Source organism: Acomys minous (assembly GCF_964271855.1).
Source record: "Acomys minous genome assembly, chromosome: 12".
Taxonomy (NCBI): domain Eukaryota; kingdom Metazoa; phylum Chordata; class Mammalia; order Rodentia; family Muridae; genus Acomys; species Acomys minous.
The window spans coordinates 22916391-22932025 of record NC_140493.1 but is presented as its reverse complement, the minus strand read 5'-3'; the positions used below and the strand labels follow the sequence as shown (position 1 = coordinate 22932025).

Sequence of the window (15635 nt, the reverse complement as noted above, 5' to 3'; positions counted from 1 at the left end):
GAGCCCCGGGCCCGCCCGCTGATGTCATCCCCCGCCCGCTGCCGCCGCCCCGGAGAATTTAAAGGGCCCGCAGCCCCCGGGAACGCGCGCTGACGCTGCCACCCAGGGTGAAGGGGCACACAAAACTCGGATTTCCAACACTGTCCTTCTGGCCCTATCTCCAGTCAAAGCTGCGGGGGAGGGGGAGGCAGGTGAGGAGCGGGAGGAGCGGACGACAGTCCTGGCACTGCAAAAAGAGATGTAGGGCTCTGGGGCCTGGAGGCTGCAGAGAACACTGGCTAGGCGCTTTGGGGCTAGGTTGGAGCGGGGTGGACAAGGGCCAAGGAGGTAGCCTAAGAAAGCTCAGGGCAGACCCTTTTCTCTCTCCTCCCTACCGCTCGGCTCCACTGTGACAGGCCCTCAGATCCCAATGTAGTCTCTTCTCACCATTGAGCCCCCTGCCCCCACCAAGAACTCACACGTGAGTCAGGGGCCCAGAGGAGCTCATTCAGCCAAGTCATTGCCCAAACAAGACCTGGGTTTCCTTAACTACAAACAAGGAAAAAGGACTATACCCTCCCCAGGTCACGGGAGAGTTAATGAAGGCTTCCTACCAGCTTCCAGCACAGCCATGAAAGGTCCCAGCACAAGGAGGCTATTAAAAATGATGATATTTACACTAGGTCATGCAAAGCTCCAACTTATGACACACCTACATTCTCTCACAAACACGTGTACACACACACACTGTAACTGTGGACACCATGATACCTCTGATCACCCCGGAAGCACATCTCTCTGAAAGAGTCACTTCCTAATACCTGCATCTTCTCCCCACGGCCAAGGGACTTACTCTCCAAATTGCTGGGAGTCCTATAGACAGGTCCTATCACAGGACAGGATACTGTGGCCCAGAGAGGACAAGAGGTTTGCCCAGGCCCATCCAGCCCAGCAAGATGGCCAAGGTCTTCTGGTGGTCCTGGGGATGCTCTCCAGAAGAGCAGGAGAGAGAGGAGAAGCCACCCCCAGACGGCTACTGGGATGGTAAATGGGGCACTGGCTCTCTGTACCACCTTTGCCCAGGCAGGGACCATCAGCCAGATGGTGGGCAGAGCTTGGCCTATTTGGTTGCTTCTTGGCTTTGTTTTTGTCAGTTGATTCACAATTGGCAGACTTTGTGTTAGAGGCCCTCATTCTCCCGAAGCCTTGACCACACTGGGCACAAATCTTCACCAGAAGCAGCTGGTTTGGACAGCAGTCAGCCCCTGTGGTCAGAGCCCAGGCAGAGACTGAACAGAACACAGCAAGCACCGGTGGTGTCCTATCTTCAGCTCCTCACCCTCCCCCCAAACCTTCCAACCTGGGCCCAGCTTTCCAAATGTGGACCTGCTCTTCCTCAGCCAGGAGAGGCATCTGGCTCACTTAACCCCTTCCAGTGAGGGCAGCAGGCAGGACTGACATTCACTCCTCAGTTTCCAGAAAGGGGACTGGAGGCTGCTCAGCGCTCACTCAAGAGCATGGGTCAGCGTGTATGGGGGCTGGAACCCAGCCAGCTCAACCTAAAGCACTCTCCCTGCCCCTCCTGATCCCTCGCATGCCCACTGCGCGGTCTGTAGTCCACTCTCCCAGCTTCCTGTCCTTATGCTGTCTCCTGTCCTCCATTCCAGGCCTTGCAGCCTCTCCCGGTGGCCCACACCCTCTCCCTGTATAGCACCTCAGTGGGGATCCAAGGGTAGCTGATCTTAAGAGACCCCAGTTCCAACGCACAGGGGTGCAGGGGGCCTGGACCCTCCTAGACTCCCTCCTGGGTCTGCCCCACCCCCTTGGGAGGATGCTCCCCACACATGTGCCTGATCCTCTTCCTTCCTACACCCCCAGAAGTCCAAGCTGTGAGTCCTCTACAGAGCTCTGCAGCTGAGCTCTAAGGGGAAACAACTGTGACGCAAAACCCAGTAGAGGAGAAGGCAGGAGGTGGGGGGGGGGGGACGGGACACTTCTCCACCCAGCAGGAATCCTGCCTAGTTCTAGCAGCTCATTCTGTGTTAGCTCTCTAAGATTCCCCTCCCTCAACTTCCAACTATGGAGGCCAAAGGTGTAGCGGGATGGCATTCCCCTAGCCACCCTCCACTCACAGCAAGATGCAGGCAGACAAACCCAGCTAGCCAGGGGCCACACCGGCTCGTTCTGTGTGGTCAGAAGCAACAGCTCGCCCCCCCCCCCAACCCTCCTGCTCCTTTCCGAACAGGACATTTGTACTATCTCTCGATTTCACACCCTTCATAATCACTGGGCACTCCAGAGCACTGGGCTCGGAGCTCAGGCACAGCCTTAAACTTGCAGCACGGTGCAGAGGAGCTGGCTGGACTTCTGACTGTGGACGTTCTGACTTGCCAAGTGCTCCGGTTGGTCCTAAAAATGACCTCGGTTTGCATGGCCTTGCCTGCGGCTCTCCAGACAACCCGGTTGCTCCTCTGTTGTGAGCCCCTGCCCTGGTCCTGGTCATTCAACTGCCTGGTACACTTTCACCAAGCCCTTCCCTGGGGCTCCATGCTCAGGCTTGCCTGTCTCCTGATTTAAAATTCTACTGCAGGCCAGGCAAGGTGGCTTATTGACCTAGCAACAGAGCCCACCAAAAGCCTGAGGACCCCAGTGTGATCCTCAGAGCCCACAGCTGGGCGTGCTGGCGCATGCATGTAATCCCAGCACTTGGGAGGCAGAGGCTGGCGGACCTCTGTGAGTTCGAGGCCAGCCTGGTCTACAAAGTGAGCCCAGGACAGCCAAGGCTACACAGAGAAACCCTGTCTCAAAAAAATAAGAAAAAAAGAAAAGAAAGAACGAAAGGAGAAGGCTGATTTCACAGGGCTGTCCTCTGACCTCTACATGGGCTCTGAGGCATGTATGTATACCCCCATCCACCCACATATCGTCCAACAAAAATTTAAAATCAATTGTATAAAATTCATTCTGGACCCTGGACCTGAGACCCCATGGGGCTGCCGCCTCTCCTGCACTCTGTTGTCTACGAACACCCAGTGCTATAACACACTCTAGGTGCTATCTTCGTGGCTGTTCATCTCTGTCTCCCGCTTAGAGGACTAAGGTTCATGAAACCAGGGAGCTGATGCTATTTTGGGTTCCACTGTGCTGTGAATATCTATAATAGTGTCTGGCACCCGGGAGAAATTTAACAAATAACTGATGAATGAGTGGGCTGTGAAGAGGCCTCTGCCCTCCCTCTTTCATCCGAACATGAAGGGCTAGCCCCTGGTATAAAGGCCCTAGCAACAGACCACATTGCCAGCCTCAACTCGCAAAACAGTCCCATGCATCCCCAAGGGAGGCAGTGGCCTTCCAGAGCTTCTTCACCCAGGGTTGTGAAGGACTAAGTCCTTGGCACTCTTCTTCTGGCTCCTGTTCCAAACTGTCCAGTAAAGCAACTCCAAAGCCACGGAGACGGTACAGGCACGGGCACGGGCAGCCAAGCCAGACAACCTGCATCTACTTCCTGCCACTGGAGTGGTGGAAAGAACCGACTCCAGCGAGGTTTCCTCGCCTCCTCGGCCCACACACAATAAATAAATGCAAATTTAAAGTACTAAAGTGGCTGGAGAGACTGCTCAGCAGTTAAGGGCCTCTAGAGCCATTTCTCCAGCCCCCATAAACATAAAAAAAATTTTTTAATAAAAAATAAAAATTTTGGGCTAGGCGTGATGATACACGCCTTTGATCCCAGAACTCGGGAGGCAGAGGCAGGCGGATCTCTGTGAGTTCCAAGCCGGCCTGGTCTACAGAGTGAGTTCTAGGACAGCCAGGGCACAAAAAGAAACCGTGTCCTGAAAAATGTAGTAGTAGCAGTAGTAGTAGTAATAGTAACTATTTCAAAACTCTGGTCTCCCAGTCAGAGAACTGTGGGGTCCCAGGGGCTTTTTCATTCTCTTCCACTGACTTCCACCTACAGACTGATGTCCAAGAAGGGTAAGAGCCTGGCTGGGGACTGGAAGCAGGAGTCCTCCTTGTGACGTTAAGAGGCTGGCTTCTCAGGGTAGGCGTAGTAAAGCACACTTTACCAGCAGTTCAGAAGTGAGTATGAAGCCAGCCTGATCTACATGGCAAGCTCCAGGCCAGCCAGGGCTGTATGTCAGAGACCCTGACTCAGACAAAACCAAGAGAGCAGAGAACCGGGACGGCAGTTAAGAGCTCACTCTGACCGCTCCTGTGGAAAGCCCACGTCAGCCAGCACACAGTCACCAGTAACCCCAGCCAGGGGAGCCAACAGCTCTTCTGGCTTCCATGGGAGCCTGCACTATGTGCATATACACCCCCCCATACACATAATTAAAATTTTTAAATAAGTATATATATTTTTAAACAAAAGAAGAAGAAGAAGCTGTTTTCAAATGATGAATTTTCCACTTTCTAATGGGACAATACTAGGCAAGTTCCTTCCAGCCTCATTTGTAAAGTGTAGGATGATGCAGATTAAAAACCCACAAACTCTGGAGGCAGAGGCAGGCAGATCGCTGTGAGTTTGAGGCCACCCTGGTCTACAAAGCAAGTCTAGGACAGTCAAGGCTACACAGAGAAACCCTGTCTCAAAAAAAAAAAAAATTCACAAAACCAACTTGTTTAGAGGACTAGGAAGCAGTCGTAGGTATCTGCTCTTTGGAAAGTTGACTTAAATCAAGGCCTTTTAACTAGGATTCCTTTTAGCGTTGTAAGCTATAGCTGGTCACTTCCTGCCTCCTTCATCCTTCCTCCAAAGGACCACCAGGATGGAAGGCTGCAGGCCTACTTGCACTCAATTGAACCACTAGCCTGGCCTGTCTTGCTCTGAGTTTCTGAGCCTCCAGCAGTCAGCCCTGGGTGTCTTTGTAGCTCACCCCTGTTCCAAGATCCCCCAGGGGCCTGCCAGGCTATGGCTGCTGCCTCCTGCTTAGTGGGGCCCCAGCTGCCTGTCTTCAGATGTTTCAGGAGGCGCTCTAGGCTGGGTCTTTTGTTTAACTATCAGGCTGCTAGGGGTCTCATAACAAGCCTCCCAGACCAGGTATGGTGGCGATCGCCTTTCATCCCAGCACTCAGGAGGCGGAGGCAGGTGGATCCCTGTGAGTTAGAGGCCAGCCTGGTGTACAAAGCAAGTCCAGGACAGCCAAGGCTAACATGGAGACACCCTGTCTCAGAAAACAACACAACAACAACAACAACAAAAACAAGCCTCCCAGGTCAGGCCCCTGGCAGTGGCTCCTTCTTCAGAGCCAGTAGGCAGGGCTGCAAGATGCCTAGGTTTGACCTTGTATCTGGACTTCAATAGAATCCTGCAGAGTTCAAGTCTCTCTCTGGGGGCTGAGCAAGATGACCTGCACCGGTCTCCCCACCCTGTGCCCTGGGCTGGAGTGGATAGGGACCATCTCTGTGTTCCAGATCCAGAGTTCGGTGCCGGGGAACTCCCTGAGGACACATGAGCCCAGGCTCTGTGGAGGAGGGCTTGCCCCTTGCTGTCCCCTACTCAAGACTGAGCTAGCCTCTCTATTTATGTCCCTCCTCCACTCTGAGTCCTTGCACCACCTTCTGCCTCTCACCTGGACACTACAATAGCTGGATAGTCGCTAAGAACCTACCCTCAGCTACGGATGCACCTACAGATGAAATCCACAGCTGAGCGGTGGTGGCACACGCCTTTATTCCCAGCAGGCAGGTCATTGAGTATGAGGCCAGCCTGGTCCACAAAGAGAGTTCCAGGACAGCCAGGGGCTACTCAGAGAAACCCGTCTTAAAAAAAAAAATCCCCAAACCAGAAAACAACAATGGGCTGGAGAGATGGCTCAGAGGTTAAAAGCACCGCCTGCTCTTCCAAAGGTCCTAAGTTCGATTCCCAGCAACCACATAGTGGCTCACAACCATCTATAATGTTATCTGATGCCCTCTTATGGAGTGCAGGTGTGCAGGCAGGCAGAACACTGTGTACATAATAAATAAATAAATATTTTAAAATACAACAAAAAACAAACAAACAAACAAACAAAAACCACTTGCTCCAGACCATGGTGATTTGCCTCCTAAGTGCCCAGGCCTCATTTCACACCTCACATACTGGTCTTTCATGTGATCGTACATCAAAGCTTTTGCTTAGACTGACTTGCCTGAGACTCTTCAGTGGCTGCCTGTACCCATGGCTCAAGTCACTTCTCAAAGACGTTCCTTGACCATGCAGCTTCTGGCACTGTGGAGTTGCACCTAGCACCTTGCAAAGCTTTGGCCTGAGCCCTCTTTGTACTTTTTGTTTTGAGGTAGAGTCTCACTAAGTTGTCTGGGCTGGGAACTGGAGAAATGGCTCAGAGGTTAAGAGCACCGCCCGTTAAAAAAAAAAAAAAAAAAAGAGCAGCGCCTGTTCTTCCAAAGGTCCTGAGTTCAATTCCCAGCAAGCTCATGATGGCTCACAACCATGTATAATGAGATCTGGTGCCCTCTTCTGGTGTACATGCAGGCAAAACACTGTGTATATATGACAAATAAATAAATCTTTAAAAAAAAAAAGTTGTCTGGGCTGGCCTTGAATTTGTAATCCTCTTTGTCTCCTGAGTACCTGGGAATCCAGGCCTGCACCAATAGGTTCTTTTTTAAAAATATGTATTTATTTCATGCATATGACTGTTTTGCCTGCATGTATATATGTGCCTATGGATGTATATGTGTGCCTATGGATGATTGTGAACTACCATGTGGATCCTGAGAACTGAAACCCGGTTCCCCCACACAAAACAGTAAGTGCTCTTAACTGCTGAGCTCTCTCTCCAGCCCCCAACCACAGGGTAGGAAGTGGACTTCTTCTCTGTCCTTTAGAAGATAGCCTGCTTTATTTTCTCCACGCTGCTGAGACAGGCTGAAAGACCGTTTTCCATGTCCTTGAACATAAAGTCCAAGAGAGAAACCCTGGGGCTGGAGAGATGGCTCAGCTGTTGAGAGTGCCCGCGGCTCTTCCAGAGGCCTGGGGTTGAGTTCCCAGCATCCATCGGGTAGCTCACAAATGTAACTACAGCTCCTGGGGATCCGACGCCTCTGACCTTTGAGGGTACCTGTGCTTATGTGCATATAGCTCTGTGTGTGTGTGTGTGTGTGTGTGTGTGTGTGTGTGTGTGTGTGTGTATACATGCGTGCACATACACACATACTTGAAAAAAATAAAAAATTCAAGAGGGATAACCCCCCCCCACCCCATGCATGCCCACAAATGCCCCCACAGTGAGAGCGTCTGTGTGAAGATTGGAAGACAGAAGTCACTTCCCACCAAGGCCAGGTTGTGTCTCACTCTTTCCTCAGGGACTGCCCCGTGGCTCTCTGTCATCCTTCTGTGCTGGGCCAGAGGTGAGCAAACCAGCTGTGGGTCTCCTACAGGGCATCAGTTCCTAGAGGGGCCAGCTGTACCCACAAGAAACTCTAAAATCTCCCACGTACCCCAAAGACCCTTCACCCTCCCCTCGGCTCAGCCCCGCCTCCCTACAGTTTGCCTGTCACCTCCCTGGTCCTCTGGACTCCTCTAACAAACGTCCCTTGCTGGTAAGGCTGATGACAGTCTCCAAACACGTGCTTCCTCCTCTCTCTGGGAGGTGAGGGTTCCTGTCCCAGGGACTCACAACCGCTTATTATTTGGGGGCCCCCCAGATGAGGATTTCTCCTCCTCCTCAGCTCAGTGACTCGTGTGACTCCTGTCCTGGCCGTGTCACGTGTCTGTGGACATAAACACTTCCTGATGCCAGCTCCTTTGAGGGGCCTGACAGGTCCACTCCAGCCTGCTCATTGAGACTTGAAGATCACCCACAGAGCTCGTCATACATAAGAGAGATGGGCAAATAGTATTGAGAGAACATTCTAGACAGAAGTTGAGTTACCCTCTTGCTCTGTACCCAGAGCATTCCTGTTGACAGTGTGGTGGGAGGGAGCTGGTGCAGCATGGAGGAAGGTAGAATTTGAGTGATGGAAGAAGAGAAGTCTGGGAAGGTAAACCCAGCAAGCACTCTATTTCAGCCACTCTTGGGAATGCCAGTCAGCTGGCATCCAAGACCCATTTTCACCCTTTCTTCTGGTGCCGATGGTCACACACTCCAACTCCAGGACTCTGCGGGAGCATCTACTAGATCGCTCAGAGCAGTTCTTTGAATCTGCCTGCAGGGTAGGGTTGGGGGAGACAGGCCAGGGAGCATCAGAGTTGGTGTGTGTGGGATTGACAATGTGCCTGGCTGCCCGTTAGGCATTGCTTGTGCATTTGGTTTAATTCCACTCTAGTCCCATGGGTGGAAGGCAACCCTACTTGTACTCATGAGCTCTTGTGTCATGGAGCTCATGAGAATCTGAGCTGATGTTCAGGAAGACTGTGAAAGTCCAGAGAGCATCTGTAGACCTGCCTTGGAGCCTGGAGCCCACTCTGCTTCTGCGTCCTTCATATTTACCAAAAGGGACCTGCCCCTGGTGTCTAAGGTCCTCACTGAAAAGTCCCCTTGCCCATCTACACACTGCAATCCGCTCCCCCGGGATGCTGGTGTCCATCCAGTGTGGTGGTGCATGCCTTGAAGCTCAGCTCTCAGAAAGCAGAAGCAGGGAGGTCTCTGAGTTTCAAGCCACCCTGGTCTATACTGAAAGAGAGAAAGAAAGACAGAAGGGATAGAAGAAAAGAAAAGAAAGAAGCCAGGCCATGGTGGTGCACGCATTTAATCCCAGCACTTGGGAGGCAGAGGCAGGTGGATCTCTGAGTTAGAGGCCAGCCTGGTCTATAGAGCAAGTTCCAAGGCAGCCAGGGCTACACAGAGAAACCCTGGCTCAAGGTGGGGCAGGGAAGAGAAAAGAAAAGAAAAAGAGGGGGCTGGAGAGATGGCTCAGCAGTTAAGAGCGCCACCTGCTCTTCCAGAGGTCCTGAGTTCAATTCTCAGCAACCACATGGTGGCTCACAACCATCTATAGTGAGATCTGCTGCCCTCTTCTGTAAAGCACTCATATGCAATAAATAAAATAAATAAGTCTTTGGGGGGGCAAGAAAAAGAAAGAGGAAAAAAAGAAAAAAGAAATAAAAACCACAAACAATACAAAATTAGCTGGTTGAGTCGCTGTACCTAGTAAGAGCCAGCAAGCATAGATAAAGAAAAACTACAACTTGTGTTCTTCTTATTCAGCTTCCAATTTAATCTTCTAGATGTCACGTATTTATTCGCATGTGTGTGCAGGCACATGTTCACATCCGTGTGCATTCAGGTGAAGGCCAAAGAATGGGGTCGAGCATCTGCCTCACCTTCTACCTTATTTGTAATTTTTAATTTGAGACTAGATCTCTTTGTAGTCTGGGCTATCTCAGGACTCCCAGGTAGACCAGGGTGGCCTTGAACTTCTGCCTGCCTCTGCTGAGAACCACCTTCTTTGGGGTCTGGGAGCTACGGTAACTTTTGACATGGGGTCTGTCAGTGAACCTGGAATTCTCCAATTTGCCTAAACTGGCTGGCCAGCAAGTCCTAAAGCTCTGCCTCCCCAGCACCAAGAGTAGAGACGGCAGCCGCCGTGCACGCCTTTTTCACTTGAGTGCTGGGGCTTAAACTCAGACCTCACATTTGCATGGTAATCACTTTACCAACAAAACCATCCTTCCAGCCCCTAAGTATTCTGCTGCAATATTTATAATACATTTGCCAACATGGCAGAGCTTATATGCTATGAACATGTACATAAAAGCACAAAATGCATGCTCAAAGTATTTCTACAGGACTAGACAAGCGGGCCACATATGTCCACATCTGTGTGAGGACACTAATGCCTTCCTGGCTACTCCAAGGTAGCCAGGGAGGCTGGGATTAAAGAGTCTTTCTTAACCTTAGTTTCCTGTCTCAAAAATGGCCTGGTGAGATGACTCAGTGCAGAGGAACCCTGACTATTTGAGTCCCTTCTCTGGAACTCACAGAGGAAAGAGAGAACTAACTCTACAAGTTGTCTTCCGAGCCCCACAGGTATGCTGTGGCATGCACCCCATTCGGACACACACATTAAACAAACAAGCAAACACATTTTTAAAAAAGTTGTAAAAACTGAGGGGCTAGAGAGATGGCTCAGTGGTTAAGAGCTCTTGCTGCTCTTACAGAGGACTGGAGTTTGGTTCCCAGCACCGACATTAGTCAGTTCACAACCACCAGGAGCTCCAGGTCCAGGAGACCTGATGCGCTCTTCTGGCCTCTGCTAGCATCAGGCATGCAGGTGGTACACAAACATGCGTGCAGGCAAAACACTCATACGTATGGAATGTGATACACTCCCAGAAGAAAGAGGCAGCCAGCATAGAAGCAGAAGCATACTGATATAAGATGGCCTGGGTTTGGATCCTGGCTGTACTCTGTGCCTCAGCTCCCCTCTCTGTAAGATGACAACATACCTATTTTCATGGCATTGCTCTGAGGGCTAGATGTACTCAGTGCTTAGCAAACACAAGTCCCTGGGTTCAGTTCCCAGCACAAGAGTAAACTATGAACTGGGGATGGAGCTTGCTTGGGAGGATGCTTGCTGAGCATACAGGAAGCTCTGGGCTCAAGCCCTCATATACTGGGCATGGTAGGTAGTGCATGCCTGTACTCCCAGCACAAGAGGATCAGAAGTTCAGTGTCATTCTCAGCTATATAACAGGCTCAAAGCAAGCCTCAAAACAAAAACAAGCAAACAAACAAAAAACAAAGCAAAACAGAACAAAAAGCCAAACTTGGCATCGCTGTAAAAGACATGGAGAAATGGTGAGGCATGAGGCTTGCCAGCAGTGTCGGTGGTCTGTTTCTTTTATTTTGTTATTCTCTGTTTTTTTTTTTTGGTTGTTTTTTTTGGGGGGGTGGGGCGGTTGAGACAGGGTTTCTCTGTGTAGCCTTGGCTGTCCTGGACTCCCTTTGTAGACTAGGCTGGCCTCGAACTCACAGTGATCTTCTTGCCTCTGCCTCCCCATGCCTGGTTATTCTCTGTTTTGTTGTTGTTGTTTTGTTTTGTTTTGTTTTTAGTCAGGCAGTGCAGCTAAAGGTAGTGTGGAACTCTCAAGCTGAAAATTTTCCCCTTGCCTCTACCTCTCCAAGTGCTGGGATTAAAGGCTTGCACCACCATGCCTGGTTATTCTCTATTTTGTTGTTGTTGTTTTGTTTTTGTTTTTGTTTTTAGACAGGCAGTGCAGCTAAAGGTAGTGTGGAACGCTCAAGCTGAAAAACTTCCCCCTGCCTCTACCTCCCAATTGCCACTCCCATTACAGATGTATACCTCCAAGTCTGACTGGACATATGGGTCTTGTCCACATCAGTGGAAGAGAAGTGAATGGATCCCAAGCCCAAGGCAGGCCAGATGGTAATGGCATACATCTTTAATCCTAGCACTCCAGAAGTAGAAGCAGGTGGATCTCTCTCTGTGAGTTCAAGGCCAACCTGGTTTACAGAATGAGTTTCAGGATAGCCAAGGCTACAAAGAGAAAACCTATGACAGATAGATAGATAGATAGATACATAGATAGATACATAGATACATAGATACATAGATACATAGATAGATACATAGATACATAGATAGATACATAGATAGATTGTAGCTACAAAAATGAGACCTATTGTCTGTGAACGGCCGGGTGACTACCTCAACTCTCACAGTAACAGAACCCCCTCGCTCTTAGATTCCTGGGTATAAGGGGGCCTAGCTACCTACATCCTGAAGCATCTGGCAGAAGGAGGCCCCTGATGGACTACAGACTCTACCTACAAACTCCTGACACTTAGGGGCTACCCCAGGCCTAGGCGGCCTTTGCTTCTCATCTGGTGGGAGCACGAAGGAGCAGATCACAGGAAAAAGCTCAGAGTCCCAGGGGAGGCAGCTGCGGGGCTGGAAGCAGAGGAAGGAATAGCCGGAACTGCCCCGCACCCCACCCCCATCCCCTGAGTCCACACGGCTGCTCTACCTCAGCAGCTAAGAGCACTGACTGCTCTTCCAGAGATCCTGAGTTCAATGAGTTCAATTCCCAGCAACCACATGGTGGCTCACAACCATCTATAATGCGATCTAATGGCCTCTTCTGGCCTTCAGGGTACAAGCAGGCAGAACAATGTATACATAATAAATAAATAAATAAATCTTAAAAAAAAAAAAAAGAGGCAGGGTGGGGTGCATGACTAGAAGTTGGCCAGGCTTCCTATGCATGGCCAGGCAGTGAATACAGGTGGGAGCTGTCAGACCCATCTCACAGAGGAGGAAATGAAGAATCAACAGACTCCTGTTTTCTCTAAGCAAGCCTTAGCTGGTCCCAGGGCAGTGATGACTCACCCTTGACCCACTCTCCTCTTGCCCCAGTCAAGCTTTGAGATGCTGTGCCCGTGTGCCACCGCAGGCTGTGTGGAGGGCGGAGGACAACCTTCAGGAGGCAGCTCCCCGTTCCTACCAAGCGGCTTCAGGGGGTCTCATTCAGCTCTTCAGTCTCGGCAGGAGGCTCTTTGCCTCCCGGGTCATCTTGCCACTACATCCCTGCCCCCAATGTGGAATTTTGCTTTTATTCTGGCATGTGTATGTCAGAATATTTTTTTTTTCCTTTCTGTTTTTCGAGACAGAGTTTCTCTGTATAATAGCCCTGGCTGTCCTGGACTCACTCTGTAGACCAGGCTGGCCTCAAACTCACAACGATCCACCTGCCTCTGCCTCCCAAGTGCTGGGATGAAAGGTGTGCGCCACCATGCCTGGCACTTAGAAAGATATTTTTAATGATTTATTCATTCTTATTTTATGTGCATTGGTGTTTTGCCTGAATGTATGTCCATGTGAGGGTGTCACTGGAGTTACATATAGTCCTAAGCTGCCATGTGGTTGCTGGGAATTGAACCTGGGTCCTCTGGAAGAGCAGCCAGTGCTCTTTAACCACTGCGCCATCTCTCTAGCCTAAGTTAGGGGGCCAGGGGTGTGTCTGTTTATAAGCCAGGGTTTCACATGTCTTAGGCTGGCTTTCACACTCAAAATGTGGCTGTGGATGAGCCTGAACTTTTGATCCAGTTCTGCCTCCACATCCAGAGCTGTGGGACGACAGGGGTATGCCACCACGCGCAGTTGTAGTGGTGCTAGAGGTCAGAGGTCAAACCCAGAGCTCTGTACAAGCTGGGCTAGCACTCTACCCACTTAACCCTCTTCCAGCTCCCCACCCCCACCCCCTGCTTTGTGATATTTTTGTTGGTTGGTTGGTGGGTTGGTTGGTTTTCTGGAGACAGGGTTTCTCTGTGTAGCCTTGGCTGTCTTGGAACTCAACTCTGTAGACCAGGCTGGCCTCAAATCCACAGTGATCCACCTGCCTCTGCCTCCTCAAGTGCTGGGATTACAGGTGTGCGCCACTGCGTCCTGGCTGCTTTTTTGAGACTTTAAAGACAAGGGCTCATGCAGCCTGTGATGTAGCAGAGACTCACCTTGAGCTGCTGATCCTCCTGTCTCTATTTCCCTGGGGCTGGGACTACAATCCTGAACCATAGCGCCCATGTAAATGTTGAACAACAACAAAATGTTTTTTTCTTTCGAGACAGGGTTTCTCTGTGTAACAGCTCTGATTGTCCTGGAACTCGCTCTGTAGTCCATGCTGGCCTCAAACTCATGAAGATCCACCTGCCTCTGCCTCCCCAAGTGCTGGGATTAAAGGCGTGCACCACTGCCCAGCCTCTTTTTCCTTTCTTTTCATCCACTCTGAACCTCTTCCTTAGGCTCAAACCAAGAGGCTGACACAACATGCCTGATGGTCCCTGGTCCTGCCTCTGGGGCACTGTGTCTGCCCCACAGAGTGGGCCTGCCCTGTCCCTCTTGGGGCCTACCCATCTGTTCCAGACCAGAGACCCGCATTTTGTAAATCCTCCCTGTCCTCAGCCCCTACCACGGGCCCCATTCTGATTATATCAGCTCCTTTAATCCTCAGATACCTGAGAAAGTAGCTCTGTGTCTCAACTCCTCAGAGCAAGAGGGTCTTTCCCAAGCTCCCACTGCAGGGGCTAGGGCTCCTGACCTCTGCCTGCAAACGCTGCTTTCTGTATCATACCCGGCTCCTCCACTTCCTTCCTCTGGGATTCAGAATGGCGCCCACCCCTCACTGTGCAACCATTTAAAAGAATGATTACACACACATGACTAATAACAACACCAGAAGATGCTTATACAATGTTGAGAGGAAAGCAAGACATAGGAACTGTAAATACAGAATGAGAAAATGACGCCAAAATCCCCAAGCACAGAAAAGACTGCGAGGACATAAGCTCAAATCCCACGGCAGATCAGTTTGTGTCTCAGTGACACCGAGGACTGCGTCCCTAGTTTCCTTCTTTAATAGTCACCCGGTGCACATTTCTTTCTAAGGACAGCATCATATAAAACAGTAATAATGTATTTGTGGTTTAAGTATTTGAGACCAGCTCCTCCCGGCGCAACTTCCCGAGATTCAAATCCTCCAAGGCCTATGTTTAGAGATCCAGGTAAATGTGGCTAAGAGACAAGGACGGAGTTTGGGAGCACGGTACCTCCAGCCACCAAGACCCAGCTCCTTACACGCTTTGCCATGCCCGGCTTCTGAGCTTCTCCTGCGGGGCTTACCTGATGCAGCGAGGTCTGCCTCGGCGGCTTCCAAGACGCGCACACCTGTCACTCCAGGTGAGGACTCGCTTGCCAGCCGCGAGCCCTGGAGGAGAGAGTCGGAGAGGGCGGGGCTGACGTCACATCCAAGCCCCGCCCCCTGCTTCCTGGCCCCGCCCCGGCTTCCCAGCCCTCGGGGTTCGTGGTTCTCGTGCTTGTTGGGTGAGATGCTGAACACTTCTGTCGACACTCACGCCCTGCGTGCCTGGGCTCCTGGCCGTCTGCCCTGTCTCCTTACCCCCACCCACTCTCCTGTTAGTAAAGAGACGTCAGACTCTAGGTTGAAGCTAGCTGGAGTGACTTGGGACGGAGCAGGAATCTGTTCCCAGAATGTTTTTGTCTCTTTGTACCAGCTCGCTAACCCACCACCCCCGGCCCCCTCCCCTCCCCCGCTCCCCCGCCCCGCCACTTTCCCCCATTCCGCCTTCCCCCTGCTAAGGGATCTGGGAGAGCGGATTATAGAACCCTGTGGGTTAGGTAAAGGTAGCCTGGTTGAGAATGTCTCTTTAGTCACGCCACTATACACAGGTGGCTCAGGTAAAGAGGTAGGCACCCCCAAAGCTTAAAAAAAAAAAAAAGTGTGTGCCTTGGACCAGCAAGTCAGTTTTTGGTAGTCTGTCCTAACCAAGTCATCTGGAATACACGTATTGTGGAGTTTTTGTTTTCTTGTTTTTTTTTTTTTTTAAATTTTATATATACTGGTCAAAACTGGAACTAATCTAAATGCCCAACAAAGTGAGGGGGTTGCTGAACAGCACAAATACACAATGGAATATTATGCAAGCATCAAAGGGTATGTTTACAAACAGCTTAGGATAATATGAGGAAATGCCATAATGTTAAGAGAATTAAAAGCAGGATGTAGACACAGTCACGCTCTAAAACAAAACACAATTTGTGCACTGGGAAGAAAATGCTCGCTGTGCCCTCTGTGGGTGGAGCACGAGGAGGCTTGTCCGGCCTTGCTTCTTAACTTCCGGTGGGCTCATTTCACTCCACAGAGCTTTTACTTCGCTCTCCGCACTGAG

The 15635-nt window shown here is 50.7% G+C and overlaps 1 protein-coding gene across 3 annotated transcripts in view; it reads right to left on the bottom strand.

The window, feature by feature from the left end:
- CSNK1E (casein kinase 1 epsilon) overlaps positions 1–14644 on the bottom strand; it is a 41085-nt gene extending 26441 nt beyond the window's left edge. Inside the window, exon 1 of one of the 3 annotated variants that reach the window (XM_084750368.1) lies at positions 14569–14644. The gene's annotated coding sequence lies outside the window, so the exon portion shown is untranslated. Of the gene's footprint in view, positions 1–7862; positions 8067–14568 lie in introns of those variants that run through there. The other 2 variants (XM_084750371.1, XM_084750370.1) reach the window with 2 other exon arrangements.
- Positions 14645–15635: the final 991 nt, after the last annotated feature.